The following is a 20,615-nucleotide window of genomic DNA, read 5'->3' on the forward strand; positions in this document are numbered from 1 at the left end:
ACTTGCATAAAGGCTTATGATAATTCAAATATACCATATCCTCTATACCAGTACACCCCTCCTACGCACGTACAATTCTGCCATTTATATTCACACCAACAAATATAATCCAACAGGCTCGTTGCTGCATCAGTCGGCATGGAAACCACTGTCTCACACAGTTACTGTACTGCCCTTGCCATAAGTACATTCAGTGTCCCGACTGTAACCATATTGACATTCCCATCACTGTTTGGTGCCTACAAAAGAATTCCTGATAACGGTTGCTGCTACTTGCTTATTCTCAGCCCTAATTTTCATATTCAGATCTACATGACTGTCTCATTAATGCATTAACCTCATGCTTCCTTCATAACTTGTTGGCTTTTTGCCTAGTCTGCATATTGGGACTGGATTGGGTTGGGATATCTGCACTGCGTGGATGGGTTGGACTGAAGGGTTGGTTTCCATGATGTACATCTCTCTGACTCTATGACTCTATCCAAACAACCCTTCAGTATTCCCTTCCCAGCGATGATCATTCTGCAGCTACATCTCCGGATTGACAGTTCCATCATATCTGTTCACTGTCATTACTTCTGCCTTATGGTGAATACAGGGAGTCATTCCTCAGTACTGAGTGTTTGAACGGATGGGGAGAGGTTACAGAGATAGGGAGGCTTACAGGGTCTCGAGGATTTCGAGTTAAACAGAGTTACATCTGGGCAAGAATATCTGTGGGACAAAGGTGTTTGGGCATTGGAAGAATTTACAGAGATCGAGGGAGCTGGATTAGATTCTGGAGATAGGGATATGGATGGAGATAGGAAGAGGCAGGCAGACTGAGAGGCACAGACAGGGGGCTATTTCATCTAGGAGAGTATTGTGTACACTAACAGAGATATGGAAGGTCGTCGTGACTGAAGACGTTTACAGATATAAGAAGGCTTCTAGGCTCTGGAGGCTACATAGATAGGAAGGCAATGGAGAATGCCAGGTTAATGGGTTGGAGACAGTTACACAGGTGGAGAGGATTGCACAAACTGAAAGAGGTTCCTGTGGTCGCGAGGGGTATGGTGTTGGGAATGAGGGTGAAATTTATAAGGTCAAGATCAAAGAATTGGAGAAGGATAAGGAGATTACAAATTTTTCACAGCTGAGGAAGGGTTGTAGGAGCCGGAGAAGATTACATAGGTAGGGACGGATGGAGAGGTTAAAGACAAATACATTGACAAGGAAGGTGGTATTGGTGGGAGGAGCTTACAGGGATAGACATGGCTGTCAGGGTTTACAGGGATGAAGGAATTTAGTATCTACTGGAGAAGGTTAGGGATTAGGGTGTTAGGGATTGGAGAACCTGACAGAGACAGAGACAGAGACACAGAGAATGATGTGGACTAGAGGAGATTCCAAACAGAGGAAGGATTATCGGGACTGGAGAATATTACAGAGATCACTAAAATAGCATGGGCCAGGATTGATGCAAGCGATTCTCTGTGCTGTCACATTGAAGACCAGTACAGAAGAGGCGAAAGCAGGACCCTCACAAGATGGTGGAAATGAAGCCTAGAATGTTGTTGTTCCTTATCCAGCTCTGTATCTATGTCCAGTCTTCCAGGTCCGAATATAGAAGTCTACTACCTCCACCCTGTGCTGTTCACTGTGAGTGATCTTACTGGCTGCAGGAAATACTGAAGGCTCCAGTTCTCCCTCTCCATCTGTCGCTGGCTATCCAACCAGTTTCAATGACGTGATGGATGAGACAGGAGTTAGGAACATCCTGATTACCTGCATGAGACAGAAATAGACAGAATGGGAAATTAGACTGATGCAATGAGGATAATTCATGCAGAGTGGCGCTGAGTCCAGCAGAGATCTCGATAATCCCAGTCTGCATCCCTTGCCTGTGCTGCTGCATCTCTCTGGAATGGACAATTCTGTTGACTCAGGATCTCAGACCATCTGTAAGAGGCAGAAATGCTGACAGACGCAGTAGATAGACTGAAACAGCGAGGGATACCACACAGAGAGATACTGAGTGATAGCACATTATTAGACACTGTATTAAAAGGGAATTGTTTGAATCTGTAACAAAGGCACTGGGATAATTGTGAGGGGATTCAACCTTCCTATCTCATCATCTCTTTGGCAGTGGCTTACAGACGAGGCTGACTCTCTCCCACTCTCAGTGGGGGTGGGGGAGTCTGGAGTTGTCTGTACAGACTGATGTGGCCTTCCACAGACTCTGTTACACTTGAGGCAGAAGGTGGACATGGAAAGGGGGTGGGTGGGGCGTTGATATGACAGCGCGCTCCTTGTGCTGTTTTCTCCTGGATTCCCATTTTCCCCACAGAAAGTCTCGAGGTGCTCGACACCTTCCCAATGCTCCTTCCCACTTCAGACGGTCTTGGCCGATTTGATTAAGAGATGAAAAAGAACCGATCAATTCTGAAGTAACCAACATTTAGAAATGTGGAGGAGTGCAGTAGGAAGAGGAAATATTGTCAGTGTTTAATCAGAGTAGCGGAACAGGGAGAATAGAAGGTGCTGGAGGTGGTGAGAGTGTTACAGTGAGAGGCAAAGGCCTGAACAACGTTACAAAGTCAGTACGGATTGCTGCAGCAAGAGCTGTTTGCAAAGGGAGGGATGGACATATGTATTTTTTATTGATTCATTCACGGCCTAAGGATGTCACCGGTTGTACCAGCATACATTGCCCTCCTGCCAATTTCCCAGAGGCAGCTCAGAGTCAGCCATATTGCTGTGGGACTGGAGTCACATGCGAGTCAGACCAGGTAAGAATGTCAGATATCCCTCCCTAAAGGACGTACGTGAACAAGTTGATTTTTACCAGATAATCAACAATCCTGTACAGATACACCATGACATCCCAACTCCTACTCTCAATGCTCTGCCCAATGAAGGGTAACCCTCCAAAACGCCTGCTTCACCAGCCTGTCTACCCGTGACGCTACTTTCAAAAAACTGTGTACCTGCATCCCTGGGTCACTGATTGACAACAGTACCCAAGGCCCGAACATTAATTGTACAAGTCCAGCCTGGTCTGCTTTACCACAATACAACACTATGCATTTCTCCACCTGTTATTCCTAACCTCACTGGTCCAGCAGTACTGTTGATCCCATTGTCCTCTTCGATAACCCTCTTCACTGTCCACATTATCACCAATTTCAGTCTCACTCACAAAGTTGCTAACCATGGCTCCTGTATTATCATCCAAACTGTTTAAATAAATGATGCACAACAGTGACCAAGCACCGAACCCCACGGCACACCATTGGTCACAGGCCTGCAGTTTGAGCAGAAACCCTCGATGAACATGCTCTGTCTCCTACCATCAATCTGTTTTGTATCTAGTTAGTGAGCGCTCCCTGGTTATGTGTGATCTAAACTTACTATCCAGTCTGCCATGCAGAACCTTGTCAAAGGCCTTGATAAAGTTCATCTGGACATCGTGTGCTGCTCTGCTTTGATCTCTCACTTGTCTATCTCCACACTCACATTTGAGGCATGATTTCCCATGCACAAAGCCATGCTGACGATCGTTAATGTGTCCTTACCTTTCCAAAGGCATGACGACCGTTTCTCTCAGAATCTCCTCCAACAAATTACCACCCCTGCATCAGTCTCACTGGTCTATAGTGGCTGTTGATGATGCAAATATCTCTGGGAGGGGCCCTGCAATTTTCTCCCTCGCTTCTCACAAGGCGCTGGGATATATCTGATCATGTCCCAAGGTTTTATCTAACTTTTTGCATTTTAAGACATTCAGCACCTCCTGTTCTCCAATGTGAACTCTTTTCAAGACATCCCTATGTATTTTCCTAAGTTCCCGAGCTTCCATGTCTTTCTCCGTAGTAAATCCGAACACAAAATATTGGTTCAGTATCTCCCCCATCAGCAGTGATTCCACACAGACAGCCTCATTGACCTTTCAGGGGCCCTATTCTCTCACAAGCTAAGTTTTAGCCCCTGTTGAAACTTGTCAAAATGCTTCTGAAATTTCAAATATCGCTCTACCGCAACTAGCCTCCCTCACCCTTATCTATTCTGCATTTACGGTCACACCAAAATATAGAATCCAGATTTAAATTTTACAGATTTAAAAATAAAATCATACATCTCCCATTGTTTCTAAGTATCTAGTTATCATTTATTGTCATATTCTTTATAACACATTCCAGCACGTTCCCGACTTACTGTCAGGCTCACACCGTTTGGTTTCAGACTGACTGCACAAAGGGTTTTGGGAATCCTTGTGAATCAATCTGAAACAGGTAGCTTACAGGATCAGCAGGTCATAGAGAAGGCAAATCAAATGTTGCCATTTATTACAAAGGGAATGGAGTCTAAAAATAGGGAGGCCTTGCTAAAACGATGCAAGGTACAAGTCAGACCACACCTAGATTACAATGAACAGTATGCATCCCCTAAGGAAAGACATTCTTGTATTGGAGGCAGACCAGGGAAGGTTCACTCGTCTGATCCTGGAGATGGCAGGATTTTCCAATGAGAAGAGGTGGAGTAGATTGACCTTGAATCTATTGGGGTTTTGAAGAATGGGAGAGAAATTGAATGAAACATCTAGGATTTGGAGGGGCTTTGACAGGTTAGATGACGTTAAGTTAGAGAGTCGAACAGTACAGCAGAGTAATAGGCCGTGCTGACCATGATGCTATACTAAACTAATCCCATCTGCCTGCACATGGGCGATATCCCTCTATTCTCTGCCTGTTCATGTTTCTGTCTAAATGCCCTTCAAATGTTTGCTCTCGTTGCCACCTCTCCCACCTCCTGAGCAGCTTCGACCCTCTCGGTAAAGACAACTGGCCTCATTCATCTCACTTAAAACTTCTCACTCTCACCTTAAACCGAGGCGCCCAAGTATTTGATATTTCGACATTGGAAGAAGGATTCCAACGATCCACACTATTCACACCTTTCCTAATGCTGTACCCAGTCACCCCTCAGTCTCCGATACTCACGCAAAACAATCCAACTGCGTCCAACCTCCTCACAGTAAACACATTCTCATACAGGTAACATTCTGCCAACCCTCTGTTGCAACCTCCCCAAAACCTTCACATCCTTCCTGTGGTATGTCAATGAGAACGACACGGAACCTTCCAAACATGGCTGAATGAAGCTTCATTCAGTCACAACATGACATGCAAACGTTTGTACTCAATACGGTGCCCAATAAAGGTAAGCATACCATACTCCCCCTCGACCACCACATCCTGTTGTGTTGTTAATTTTAGGGAGCTATGGATTTGCTTCCAACGTCTCTCTGTTTATCAATGTTTCCAACTAGTCAATTAGTGCACTTCTCTCTTCCATTTGACTTCATAAATGCATCACTTCACACCTGTCCCGATGAAATTCAATTTGCCACATCTCTGCAAAGCGTTCCAGCTGATCTACATACTGCTGCAACCTTGAACACTCTTCCTCACTATCCACAATTCCCCTAACTATCCCTAATCATTACATGCTTTTCCAAATGTCGTCTGCAAAATTACCACTCAAACAGCTGACCTTTTCATCTGAATCACAGATATAAATTACACACAGACATCGCAGCACTGATCCTTGTGAAACAGCATTGCCCACAGACGTCCAATCAGAAATTGGCCACTGCACATGCCTCTGTCTACTATCACCAAGAAAATATTGTATCCAACTTACCAACGAGCATGGATTGTGATTTGATTTTCCAGATCTCTCTTGCTATTTGGAAGCTGTCCATTCAAAATGACTCTATAGTTTGATTCCCAGATTAAATTGGTTGTCTCACTAATGCACTGACTGCGTCCTTTCTTCACAACAAAACGGGACCTTGTTTGGTTTTTTGCTGATCCTGCCTAAATCCCTACAACCCCTCAATAATCACATCCCAGCGATGGTCATGCTGCAGCCACACCTCCACAATAACAGTTCGATCATATCTGTTCCCTTCAGTTAATGCTGTCATTCCATCTGCCTTGTTGCAAATGCATGGCGTGTCACCGAGTGAGGGCCTTTGAGGGATGGATAGAGGTCACAGAGTGGAAGAGATGTTTGGTAGCGCAACAATGTTGCAGTGTTAAACATAGTTACAGTTGCTACAGAATGTTCGTTGGAGAAAACATTTTATTGTTTGGAGGAAGTTAGAGAGATAAAGCGTCTTTGATTAGATTCCAGAGATAGTGATGTGTGTAGGTCGGTGGATCGTTACATGGACTATGTTGATCAGGGTGTAGAAACATTCACATGATTCCAGGATGTCGTACATTTAACAACAATTGTGGGATCTGGATAAAATCACGGTGAGAGGGAGGATGGTATGGACTGGAGAATATTATAGGGAAAGGGTGGGTAGTATGGACTGGAGAATGTGCAAGCACATGGAAGATGATATAAGCTGGAGAATGGTAACGCAATAGAGAGGAGTGTGTGGACTGGAGGATGTTGCACGGACAGGGATGAAGTTGTAGACTGGATACAGTTAGAAGGAGAGATGAATTTATGCACTGGAAGGTATGTCAGAGAAGGTGAGTGGTGTGCATGCTGCAAGATACGACAGGGATAGGGAAGCTTGGAGAGACTGGAGGAGAGAGTGATAGAGAGTCTTGTGAGAGACCAGATTCACTTATGAGCATAGGATGTGGTATAGTGAGCAGAGCCTTTTGCAGATATAAATGAGGATACAATGGCCACAAAGCAGGCACACCTATACATAGGTATATAGGAACTGAAGGAATTGAAGACATTACACATGCTAGGAGTGTTGTATGCAGTGGAGGAGATTAACCTGATAGGGAAGCTTTTAGAGACTCAACAATGTTAGGAAATAATGGGAGTTTCAATGGTGAGAGCAGGTTTCAACAATTTGGAGGATATAGACCTGAAGGAGCTTTGACAGATAGCGATGGCACAGTAAAGGGAATTGTAGTGGCTTCCCTTTCATAAGCAATCCATAAGCACTTAAAACAGCCTGTTTGATGTGCATTATCTCTCGACCATTCATCAGACAGCGCTGCAAATACTTCACTGGCTCTGCCTACCAGTTTAGACAGAACTAGCATTACCCAGAAGACCTCGGGCCACTCTACCTGTCTATGCAATTTTTCAAATGAAATACAGAGTTCCTTGACAGTAGAGTCACAGGTAGTTAGGGTAGCGAAGAAGGCGCTTGGTATACATTCTTTTATTGGTCAGAGTATTGAGTACAGGAGTTGGGAGGTCATGTTGCGGCTGTACAAGACAGTGGTTGGGCCAGTTTTGGAATGCTGCATGCAACTCTCTTCTACTTCCAATCGGAAGGATTTTGTGAAACTTGAAAGGGTCCAGAAAAGATTTACAACAACGTTGCCAGGGATGAGCTATAGGGAGAGTTTGAACAGGTGATGGTTGTTTTTCCTGGAGAGTCAGAGGCTGAGGGTGACCTCATAGAGGTTTATAAAATCAAGAGGGACATGGATAGGGTAAAGAGACAAAGTCTTTCTCCTGGGGTGTGCGAGTCCAGAATTATAGGGTGAGGTTTAGGGTGAGAGTAGAAAGATATAAAAGATAAAAAGGGGCAAAGTTTTCACGCAGAGGATAATACATATATGGAATGAGCTGCCAGAGGAAGTGGTGGAGGCTAGTACAACTGCAACAGTTAAAAGGCATCTGGATGGGTATATGAATAGGAAGGGTTTAGAGGGAGATGGGCCGGGTGCTTGCAGGTGGGACTACATTGGGTTGGGATATCTGATCTGCAGGATGGGACCATGAATGGGTTGTGGAACCTGGAGGATGTTATGATTTGAACCACAGGTAATGTTTGATTGGATCTTTCAGCCAATCTTACAGATGGTACAATTGCAACATTTAAGAAGCATTTGGATGGATATATGATTAGAAAGGATTTGGAGGGAGATAGGCCAGGTACTGGCAGGTGGGACTAGATTGGGTTGGAATACCCTGTCGGCATGGCTGGTTTGGAATGAAGGGTCTGTTTCCATGCTGTACATCTCTATGACTGTAAGATTGACTGAATAGTCCAATCAAAAATTACCTGTGGTTCAAATAATAATATCCTCCAGGTTCCACAAGCCATCCCCTGTCCCATCCTGCAGGTTGAATGAATCCAGGAACCTCTAACTTTCTGCAAGTCCCATGTCCTTTCCGACATTTGTACCATCATCCAGGTTCTGCAGCCCTTCATACCTCGGAACATGGCCCAGACTCTCCAACTCCTCCTTCCTCTGCAATGTTCCCCAGAAGAGCACTGGAGGATGGTGGGGGTTACAGAGGTATGGAGGGACATCAGGACGGGAGGATTTTGCAGACATTAGGAATATATGGACTTGAGGAGGTTTCACAGTTTATGAGTGTTGTAGGGACTGGAGGAACTTACAAAGATAGGGATAGTTTTAGATTGGAGTATTCTGCAGAAAACCTTTACGTAGTTAAAGACAGGATTCTTAGCAGCGTGCAGGAACAAAGGGATCCTGTGTCTCTCAGGTTACCACCCAAGTTGACAGGCTGTTAAGAAGGCGAATGGTGTGTTGGCTTTCATTAGCAGGGGGATTGAATTTAACAGATGTGAGACTTTGCTGCAGCTCTACAGAACCCCAGTTAGACCACACTTCAAATATTGTGAACAGTTCTGTTCACTTCATTGTAGGGAGGATGTGGAAGCTTTAAAGACAGTGCAGAGGAGATTTAGCAGGATGCTGCCTGGACTGGAGGGCATGCCCATAGAAGGTAGATTGTGGAAGCTAGGGCTTTTCTGATCAGAGTGACGGAGGAAGAATGGTGACTTGTTAGAGGTTTACAAGGGAATGAGAGGCATAAATAGAGTGGATAACGAGAGACTACTTCCCACGGCAAAATGGCTATCACAAGGGGACATAAGTTTAAGGGAATTGGCGGAAGGTTTAGCTTAGATATCAGAGGGATATGGGCCAGGTGTTGGCATGTAGGACTAGATTGGGTTGGGATGTCCTGTCGGCATGGAAGGGACTGGTACGTTAGTTACACAGAGTGTGGTGGGTGCGTGGAATGGACTGCCAGCCGTGGTAGTAGATTCAGACACATTCCAGACATCTAAAAAACTCTTGAATAGGCACATCAATGATAGTAATATGTAAGGTATGTAGGTTTGTTTCATCTTTAGAGTAGGATAAAAGGTCAGCACAATATTGAGGGCGGAAGGGCTTAACTGGAATGTGCTATTCCATGTTCTAAATAGCAAGGGTTATGATGGCAGCAAGAGGTTTCCGGAAGCGGGAGAGGATGTGATCTGAATAAAGTGACACAAATACGAGGCGTTGCTAAAGTTGTATGAGGTAACAGAGGCAGCAATGGTCTGATCTGGAGCAGATGACCCAGACTGGGAGAATTGTGGGGACTGGAGGGGCTTTCACAGGGAGGGAGGAGCATAGAGCCACAGGAGGTTACAGAAATGTGGAGAGCTGTCGGGCCGACAGGAGTTCATGGAGATGGGGAGGTTGGGAGGAATGGAACAGTTTACAGGGATAAGAATGTTGGTCGGATGGGGTGTTTTACACAGACAGGAATGTTTCAGGTGAATGGAGCTGATAACAGAGATAAAGTGGGTTGTACAGATTGGAAAAACAAATAGACGTATGGAGGGTAGTCGTGACTGAAGAGGTTTATAGACACAGGAAGGCTTAGGTTCTGCAGGTTATTTAGATAAAGAGGGTGCGGAATCAGACAGATTCTCCAAGTGATAAAGACAGCAATTTTGGTTGGAGACAGTTTCACAGATTAGGAAGCATTAGTAACCTCCTCCAGTTTGGTCAGAGTGGGAAGGGTTGGAGGGGAGGGTGATGTTTACACATGGAAGAGCTGGAGAAGATTGTGGAAATGAGTAGATGGATGGAGACACTGGAGGAGCTTACATTGAAAGGGTGGGTGCTGGCAATGAAAAGATATCACATAGATAGTGGGTCTTGTAGGAACTGTATTGAAAGAGTCACAGACATTGGAATGACTTCTGCAGATTGGGAGTGTTACAGGGACTGAGAGGATTGTAGGGTCTCCACAGATTGATCGTGTCTTTAAGAATATGTAGATACGGAAATCGTAAACCCAATGTATGCGGCCTTCATTTCAAGACCAGAGCCTTATTATCCCTCATCAGCCAAGGATCCCTAATCCTGCCAGCTTTTCCCTTTAACCCAATGGGTCATACTGGTCCTGGATTCTGGAGATCACACTTTGAAAAGCCTCCCATTTGCCAGTTGTTCCTTTTCCTTCAAACAGACTCACCCAATCGATTAGAATCATAATGTGGAGGTGCCGGTGTCGGACTGGGGGTGTACTAAGTTAAAAATCACCCGACACTCGGTTCCAGTCCAACCAGTTTATTTGAAAGCACTAGATTTCAGAACACTGCTTCTTCATCAGGTGGTTGTGGAGCACAATCCTAAGGTACAGAATTTATAGCAACAGGATGGCAGTGCCATGGAATATAATATCAAACAAATTTAGTTTAAGCCTTTCATCTGTTACAGTGATCACCAGCGCTTCCAAAGCGAGTTGGATTATAACTTGGCGTTGTGCAATTTTAAACTCACGGCATTGACGCCTGCCAGATCCTGCAGAATGGCCCCAAACCTGGCCCTGTTCCAGTATTCCTCTTCAATCTGTGGACCTACTGATCATTTTCCATAACTATGTTAAAACGAAGACAGTTGTGGGCACTGGACCCAAAGTGCTCTCTGAATGACAGTTCTGTCAATTGCCCGACCTCATTTTCTGAGGGGAGTTCAAGTGTTGCACCCGCCTGAGTAGAGTAGGGCCCTCTGCATATTGATTTAGGAACCTTCCTTGGACACATTTGAAAAATTGCCCTCCGTCCAGGTCTTTTTATACTCGAGGTGGCCCAGTCAATACAGGGAATATTAAAATCTCCAGCCTGCACTCCTCTATAATTCCTAGAGTTATCTGCAATCTCTCTACACAGCTGCTCCTCTGGTATCTGTTGGGTCTATAACAGTCTACAATACAGTCCCAACAAAATGACCATCCCCTTCTTTCTAACTTCTAACCATGTGGAATTTTAAATGAATATATGTTTTAAAAATTGGAATTAACAATCCATAAATAAGTATTGATAAAAATCCAAACACTTGACCTTCAGAGAAAGACAACAGTTCAATCTCATGTGGTCTGCACGACATCCCCACAGCAAAGTGTTTGCCTCTCAATGACCCTGTGAAATGGGTGAGCCAGCTGCTTAGCTCAAGGACAGCAAGGGATGGGCAATAAAGGCTAGTCAGCGAGAGACACCCACATCCCATACCTGATTTTTTAAAAAATCCATTCAGATTGGTCCCAGTGGAACAATGTCCTGGCCAATCACGTTGTTGGATTAATGGACAGGGCTTTAAACTGAGAGAGGATGCAGGGACAGGCTTCAGGTGAAAGCAGCTTTCCAAATCCAAAGAGAAAACGTGAAGCATCAGAGCAGCGTGGGATTGTGACCGAAGACAACAGAAAGGAACAGGATGGGACAAAGTTTAACTAAAACTGTAGATCAGCAAATTGATTTGTGACAGGAAATTGTGGGAACGAGTAAATTATGTTTTTTCATTAATGGACAAAGACTCTGCAACAAGGTAGATGGATTTGTGACACAGAGATAAAAGAGATTTAGACACCAGAGAGATGTGGTTACAGGGGGAACAAAAGGTGGAACATCATTTGCACATTCTCCCCGTGTCTGCGTTGGTTTCCTCCGGGTGCTCCGGTTTCCTCCCACAGTCCAAAGATGTGCAGGTTAGGTGCATTGGCCATGCTAAATTGCCCGTAGTTTCAGGTAAAGGGGTAAATGTAGGGGTATGGGTGGATTACGCTTCGGCGGGTCGGTGTGGACTTGATGGGCCGAAGGGCCTGTTTCCACATTGTAAGTAAACTAAAGTAAGTAAACTAAACTAAATATAAATATTCAATAGATCACAACGTTGTGCAAATTCAGGCAAAATGGACGACGCTAACAATAATGGGTAACAAAGGCATTACAGAGAAAGCATTTGGCATCAGATCATGAAGTAGAGTCTGTCTGAATGTAAATTCTGGCTACTACTTGCCGAGGACACACAGCAGAACCAGTTTTATGCGCCGAACAGCATTTCATGGCTCGTTACTGCAATAAATAGGAATTCATTGCTATTTTTAATAAATGCATGGTGAACATTTCGTGAAACTTCAATATTCGCAAAGTCTGGGACAATCACACTGACAACAGTGATATTGGAAGAGGAGTTCAAAGAATTTTTTTCAGTGTTTCTTAGAATAACACATTGTGCAACTGGCGAGGGACGTAACTGTCTCAGAGAGACTGTTGCGTGATAAAACTTACTGAATGAGTAATGACACCTGGAGAGATCCTCTGGGAAATTGTGATAAAGTCCAGTTTAAAGAAATATAAAGTTTTAAAGTGAAACACAGAAAGGACAAGCTACAACTAGAAACAAAAGTAGCCAGTTACATGAGTTGGAGAGGAGAACTGACCAAGATAAACAGGTTAAACAGACTGAAATGTGTGTCTGGAAATGAACAGTGGAAAATATTTGAAGGAACAGTGTAAAATACTCAACAAAAGGACATTCCACTGAAACAGATAAAAACTCAGCAAGAAATCCCCACCAGTCCCTCACTCAGGACAAAATGGATCATATTCGATTATGAGGCTGTGAAGATCACCACAAAGTACTTAAAATCCTGAAGTGAGAGAGAGTTGTAGAGTAAGTTTTAAAGGGATTGCAATGGGTCTGCTAGCAGGAGGGGGGCAATGGGAAGGGGAATCGTTGCCAAGGTTTATTGACACGATACGAAGATGGAGAGGTGAAGGTGCTGGAGGTGGTGAGAGAGTTACAGAGAGTGGTCAGGGCCTGAACGGTGTTACAAAGCTAGTACAGATTGCTGCAGCTGGAGGTGTTTGCAGAGATAGGGAGTGATATATGTATTATTATTTATTCATTCATGGAATGAGAATGTCACTGATTTGACCAACATTCTTTGCCCCACTGCTAATTACCCAGAGTATAGCACAGAGTCAGCCATATTGCTGTGGGTCTGGTGTCACGTGCAGGCCAGACCAGGTTAGAATGTCAGATGTTCTTCTCTAAAGGACGTAAGTGAGCCAGATGAGTACTTCCTACTGGTCAACAATGCTTTTATGGTGGCCTCATCAATGTCCTGTACAGCCACAACATGACATCCCAACTTCTACTCTCAATGCTCTGCCCATAGAAGGTAACCATCCCAAACGCCTGCTTCACCAACCTGTCTACCTGTGACACCACTTACAAAGAACTGTCTACCTGCATCCCTGTGTCTCTGACTGACAACACTACCCAGGGCCCGAACATTAACTGTACAGGCCCCACCCTGGTTTGTTTCACCAAAATGGAACACCTCACATTTATCTAATTAAACTTTAATATGCGATTCTTCAGCCCATTATCCCAGTGTACTATTCGTCCTATTGTATCATAGATAACTTTCTTCACTGTCCACTTTACCAACAATTTCAGTGTCACTCAAAAAACTTACCACAAAACCAATATTCCCATCCAAACCATTTATCCAAATGACAAACAACAGGGGACCCACTCCACCACTGGTCACATGTCTCCAATCAGAAAGGCAACATGTCTGCCATCACCCTCTGTCTCCTACCATCAAGCCCAATTTGGTATCCAGTTGACTAGCTCCTCCTGAATGCCATATCCTTTTACATTGATCGGAGTTTATTACCCAGTTTACCATACAGAATGTAGAACACAGAACAGTACAGCACAAGACCCTTCGGCCATGATGCCATGCCCATCTTTTACCCGACTGTAAGATCAAACTGACTTACTACCCTTCATTTTGCCCATCCAAGAGTCTGTTAAAATGTCCCGTTACACCCACCCACCACTCTCTGTGTGAAGAACCTACATCTGAAATCTCCCCTTACCCATCCTCCAATCACCTTACAATTATGCCCCCTTGTACCATGTATGCCATGGGATAAAGAGGTCTCTCACTGTTCACTCTATCTTTGCCTCACACCATCTTGTTCACCTCTACCAAATCACACCACACTCTTCTTCACTCCAATGAGAAAATCCTTAGCTCCCTCAACCTTTCTTCATAAGACATGCCCTCCAGTCCAGGTAGCATCCTGGTAAATCACCTCTTTACCCTCTCTAAAGCTTCCACATCATTCCTGTAATGAAGGGACCAAAACTGAACACAATATTCTAATTGGGATCTAAACAGGGCTGTATAGAGCTGCAGCATAACCTCATGGCTTTAAAACTCAATTCCCCCAGCTAATGAAAGCCAATACAACATATTCTTTCTTAACAACACTATCAGCTTGGTGGCACATTTGATGGATCTCTGGCCATGAAATCCAAGATCCATCTGTTCCTCCACACTATTCAGCATTCTGCCTTTACCCCTGTATTCTGCATTCAAGTCTCACCTTCTAAAATGGAGCACTTCACACTTTTCCAGACTTGACTTCATCTGCCACTTCTCAGCCCAGCTCTACATCCTGTCAATGTCCCATTGCAACCTCCAGCAGACATCCACACTATTCACCATTCCACCAACCTTCGTGTCATTGGCAAACTTACTTACCCACTCTTCCACTCACACATCCAAGTCATTCATAAAATCACAAAGAGCAGAGATTTTTTGACCTCTCCCTGCAGCAAACCACTGGTCACTGAGCTCCAGGCTGAATGATTTCCATCTGTCATCATCCTCTGTCTTCTATGGGCCAGGAATTCTGTATCCAGACAGGCAGGTTTCCCTGTATCCCATGCTCTGTACTTTCTCAATGAGCCGTAAATGTGTTTTGCCACATTCTCAAAGGATTCAATAAGATTTGTGAGGCATGACCTGTCCCTTACAAAGTCATGATGACTTCCTCTAATCAAACTATGGTTTTCCAAGGAATCATAAATCCTGTCTCCCAGAGTCCTCTCCAACAATCTGCACATCACAGACAGGAGACTGACAGGTCTGTGATTCCCAGGATTATCTCTATTCCCTTTCTTGAACAACGCATGGCTGATTCACCTAACCTGCACATCTTTGGGCTGTGGGTGGAAACCGGAGCACCTGTCGGAAACCCACACAGACATGGACAGAATGTGCAAACTCCACACAGACAGTCGCCTGGGGCTGGAATTGAAATCGCGTCCCTAGTGCTGTGAGGCAGCAGTGCTAACCACTGAGCCACCGTGCTGCCCCATGTAACTCTCTAGAGCCCTGCTTCTGATCCTTGGTTCCTCAAACATAAGAAAGCTTCCTTCTTACTCTTGACTAGATGTTCTACATCCCTTGGAAAATTATCAAATGTTTTGCTGAAGTTCATGGAGACAATGCTGAGTGCTCTGCCTTCATCTATTTCTTAGCCAACTCCTCGAAGAGTCAATCCGATTTGTGAAACATGGTTTTCCACACACAAAGCCATGCTGACTATCTCTAATCAGCCCTTGCCTTTCCAAATTTATGTAGCTCCTTTCTCTCAGAATCTCCTCCAACAACTTACCCAGCACTGGGCTCACTGGGCTGTGATTTCCTGGCTGCTCCCTGCAGCCTTTAAATGATGGAACAGCATCAGCCACCCTCCAGTCTTCAGGTAACTCATTGTGTCTGTTGATAATATAAATATCTCTGTAAGGGATACTGCAATCTCTTCCCCAGAATCCCACAATATTCTAGGATCGACCTAATAAGCGACTGAGGATTGATCTACCTTTATTTGTTTTAAGATTCCAGCACTTTCTCTTCTCTGTTGAGGATTCTTTCCAAGACATCACTATTTATTTCCCCACGTTCCCGAGCTTCCATGTCTTTCTCCACAGTAAATATTGACAACACTATTTTGTCTAATATCTCACCCACCTCCTGACAGTTAAGGTGCCCTATTCTCTACCAATGTTACTCTTTAGCCCTTATTGAAACTGGTATAAAGGTTTCTGAAAATTCAAATGAACCGTATCCTCGGTACAACCACCCCTACACCCGTATCTATTCTACCATTTATATTCTCACCAATAAAAATAAAATCCAACAGATTCAAAAACACATTCTCTTTTTCTTAAAAGCATTTATAAGGGTCCAGTTATTGTTCATTGACATATCCTTTCAAACATATTTCAGCTCCCGACCTACTGTCAGGTTAACATTGTTTGCTTTCAGACTGGCAGCAGAAAGGGTTATGGGAGTTCGTGTTTATCAATCTGAAAAAGGTAGCTTACAGGTTCAACAGGTAATAGATGTTTTCGAAATAAGGAGGGTCGTGGGGAGTGAAGGACATTATGGAGATAGGGAGTGATGTGGGGACTGTATGAGATTATGGATACAGAGAGTGCAGTGGTGACTGAAGAACTTTATGGAGATAGGGAGTGCTGTGGGGTCTGAAAGGGGCCAAAGAGATCTGCAGGGCTGTTGGGCCTGAAGGAGGTTGCACAGATCAGGAGGATCATGGGGATTGAAGGAGATTACTCTGAACGGGAGGGTTGTTGGGTCAGGATGAGATTATGGAGATAGGGAGGGTCGTGGGGCCTTTTGGAGGTTATGGAGTTAGGGAGGTTTGTGGGGAATGATTCAGATTACATGGATAGGAAGAGTCGTGGGGACTGAAGGAGTTTATGGAGAGAGGGAGGGCTGTGGGGACTGAAGGAGGTTATATAGATAGTAAGTTTATAGAGAAGCACAGGAAAGAAAAGCAGGTATCAGCCATTTGACCACAGAGTCAGTCCCACCATTCAATATGATCACGACTGATCATTACCCCAGTACAATATTCCTGCTTTCACACCTTACTCTGATATTATAGTGACTACTGGCATTTAGTGATACAGCGGGCTGTAGTAACTGGGACAGGGGTGTGGGGTGTGGTGGTGTCTTACAGAGATAGGGAGGGTTGTGGAAGCTGGGACAGGTGACAGATACAGGGCAAGTTTGAGGAATGGGAGGAATATACAGGGATTTGGAGAATGCAGGGATGGGCCGTGGTAACAATCACAGGGAGGATTTTGGGAGCTCGATCTGAGACGGGTCCAGCTGAGAACAGAAGGGAGTCAAACAGTCAGGACAGACAGGGACAAGGTAAGACTAATACATTAAACTGCATTTATTTCAATGCAAGGGGCCGAACAGGGAAGGCAGATTAACTCAGGGCATGGTTAGGAACATGGGATTGGGATCTCATAGCAATTTCAGAAACATCGCTCAGGGATGGGCAGGGCTGGCAGCGTTATGTTATAGGATACAAATGCTACAGGAAGGATAGAAAGGGAGGCAAAAGAGGAGAGGGAATTACATTTTTGATAAGGGATAGCATTACAGCTGTGCTGAGGGAGGATATTCCCAGAAATACATCCAGGGAAGTTATTTGGGTGGAACTGAGAAATAAGAAAGGGATGATCACCTTATTAGGATTGTATTACATACCCCCCCAATAGTCAAAGGGAAATTGCCAAACAAACTTGTAAGGAGATCTCAGCTATCTGTAAGAATAGGAGGGTAGGTATGGTAGGGGATTTTAACTTTCCAAACATTGACTGGGACTGACATAGTGTTAAAGCTTTAGATGGAGAGGAATTTCTTAAGTGTGTACAAGACAATTTTCTGATTCAGTATGTGGATGTACCTACTGGAGAAGGTGCAAAACCTGACCTACTGTTAGGAAATAAGGCAGGGCAGGTGAGTGAGGTGTCAGTGGGGGAGCACTTTGGGGCCAGCGACCATAATTCTATTTGTTTTAAAATAGTGATGGAAAAGGATAGACCAGATCTAAAAGTTGATGTTCCAAATTGGTGAAAGGCTAATTTTGACAGTATAAGGCAAGATCTTTTGAAAGCTGATTGGAGGCAGATGTTCGCAGCTAAAGGGACGGCTGGAAAATGGGAAGCCTTCAGAAATGAGATAACAAGAGTCCAGAGAAAGTATATTCCTGTCAGGGTGAAAGGGAAGGTTGACAAGTATTGGGAATTCTGGATGACTAAAGAAATTGAGTGTCTGGTTCAGAAAAAGAAGGAAGCATATGTCAGGTATAGACAGGATAGATCGAGTGAATCCTTAGAAGGGTATAAAGGAAGTAGGAGTATACTTAAGAGGGAAATCAGAAGGGCAAAACGCAGACATGAGATAGGTCTGACAAATAGAATTAAGGAGACTGCAAAGGGTTTTACAAATATATTAAGGAAAAAAGAGTAACTAGGGAGAGAATAGGGCCCCACAAAGATCAGCAAGGCGGCCTTTGTGTGGAGTCACAGATGATGGGGGAGATATTAAATGAATATTTTGCATCAGTATTTACTGTGAAAAAGGATATGGAAGATATTGACTGTAGGGAAATAGATGGTGACATCTTGCAAAACGTCCAGATTACAGAGGAGAAAGTACTGGATGTCTTGAAACGGTTAAAGGTGGATAAATCCCCAGGACCTGATCAGGCGTACCCGAGAACTCTGTGGGAAGCTAGAGAAGTGATTGCTGGGCCTCTTGCTGAGGTATTTGTATCATTGATAGTCACAGGTGAGGTGCCAGAAGACTGGAGGTTGGCAAAAGTGGTGCCACTGTTTAAGAAGGGTGGTAAAGACAAGCCAGGGAACGAGAGACTGGTGAGCCTGAACTCAGTGGTGGGCAAGTTGTTGGAGGGAATCCTGAGGGACAAGATGCACATGTATTTGGAAAGGCAAGGACTGATTAGGAATAGTCGACAGGGCTTTGTGCGTGGGAAATCATGTCTCATAAACTTGATTGAGTTTTTTGAAGAAGTAACAAAGAATATTGAGGAGGGCAGAGTGATAGATGTGATCTATGTTGACTTCAGTGAGGCATTCGACAAGGTTCCCCATGGGAGGTTGATGAGCAAGGTTAGAACTCATGGAATACAGGGAGAACTAGCCATTTGGATACAGAACTGGCTCAAAGGTAAAAGACAGAGAGTGGTGGTGGAGGGTTGTTTTTCAGACTGGAGGCCTGTGACCAGTGGAGTGCCACAAGGATCAGTGCTGGGCTCTCTACTTTTTGTCATTTACAGAAATGATTTGGATGACAGCATAAGAGGTATAGTTAGTAAGTTTACAGATGACACCAAAATTGGAGGTGTAGTGGACAGCGAGGAGGGTTACAACAGATGGGCCAATGGGCTAACTGGCAGATGGAGTTTAATTCAGATAAATGCGAGGTGCTGCATTTTGGGAAAGCAAGTCTTAGCAGGACTTATACATGTAATGGTAAGGTCCGAGGGAGTGTTGCTGACCAAAGAGACCTTGGAGTGCAAGTTCATAGCTCCTTGAAAGTGGAGTCGCAGGTAGATAGGATAGTGAAGGTGGCATTTGGTATGCTTTCCTTTATTGGTCAGAGTATTGAGTACAGGAGATGGGAGGTCATGTTGCGGCTGTACAGGACATTGGTTTGGCCACTGTTGGAATATTTTGTGCAATTCTGGTCTCCTTCCTATCGGAAGAATTGTTATGAAAGTTGAAATGGTTCAGAAAAGATTTACAAGGATGTTGCCAGGATTGGAGGATTTGAGCTACAGAGAGAGGCTGAACAGGCTGGGGCGGTTTTCCCTGGAGCTTCGGAAGCTGAGGGGTGACCTTACAGAGGTTTACAAAATTATGAGGGGCATGGATAGGATAGGATAAATAGACAAAGTCTTTTCCCTGGGATCAGGGAGTCTAGAACTCGAGGGCATAGGTTTAGGGTGAGAGGGGAAAGATATAAAAGAGACCTAAGGGGCAACATTTTCACGCAGAGGGCGGTATGTGTATGGAATGAGCTGCCAGAGGATGTGGTGGAGGATGGTACAATTGCAACATTTAAGAGGCATTTGGATGGGTATATGAATGGGAAGGGATATGGGCCGGGTGCTGGCAGGTGGGACTAGATTGGGTTGGGATATCTGGTTGGCATGGACGGGTTGGACCGAAGGGTCTGTTTCCGTGCTTGTACATCTCTATGACTCTATCACTCATAGAGGTTATAGAAATAAACTGTGTGGTCGCGTCTGGAGGAGATTAAAGGTATAATGGTTTGTAGTTACCAAATGAAATTACATCATTCGGGACCAGCAGAGTTTACAGAGACTGAGTACATTTTAGAAACAGGAAGAGTTCATAGTCATCATTAGAAATGCAGAAACTAATTTATGAGAGAAGCAGGATCACTCTGCTTTGTGCCCAGAGACAAGGAGGAGTCTACCAGCTGGAGGAGGTTAAGAAGGTACAGAGCTTTTTTGTGGTCATGACGGGGAAGGTTACAGAGATCATGAAGGTCGTAGGAGTTCAAAAAAGTCACAAAGACAGGGAGGTTTTTCAGGTCTGGAAAAGACTACACTGACCAGGATTGTTTAAGGAACCGAGGAGTTGTTTTTCTTCAGTTAAGGAGAGATGTGACAGAACCCGGGATTCAAGGCAAAAGCAGAAACTTGGAGAGTCGTAGTGGTAGGAGGAGCTTACAGGGATAGGCAGGATTGTTAGGGCTGATCGAGATAGGGGAAGTGGTATCGATGAAACAGACAATGGAGAAACTGACAAACACAGGGAGGGTTGTGTGAACAATGAATTTACAGACAAGATGGTGATAATGAAGCC

General features: G+C 44.4%; 1 long non-coding RNA gene across 1 annotated transcript in view; it reads right to left on the reverse strand.

Moving 5' to 3' along the window:
• Positions 1–1,571: 1,571 nt before the first annotated feature.
• Positions 1,572–20,615, reverse strand: part of LOC140485512 (uncharacterized) — a 48,811-nt gene continuing 29,767 nt past the window's right edge. The window contains exon 4 of the long non-coding RNA XR_011962378.1: positions 1,572–1,767. This is a non-coding gene — a long non-coding RNA (uncharacterized lncRNA). The remainder of the gene's footprint in view (positions 1,768–20,615) is intronic.

Source organism: Chiloscyllium punctatum, chromosome 14 (genome assembly GCF_047496795.1).
Source record: "Chiloscyllium punctatum isolate Juve2018m chromosome 14, sChiPun1.3, whole genome shotgun sequence".
Taxonomy (NCBI): domain Eukaryota; kingdom Metazoa; phylum Chordata; class Chondrichthyes; order Orectolobiformes; family Hemiscylliidae; genus Chiloscyllium; species Chiloscyllium punctatum.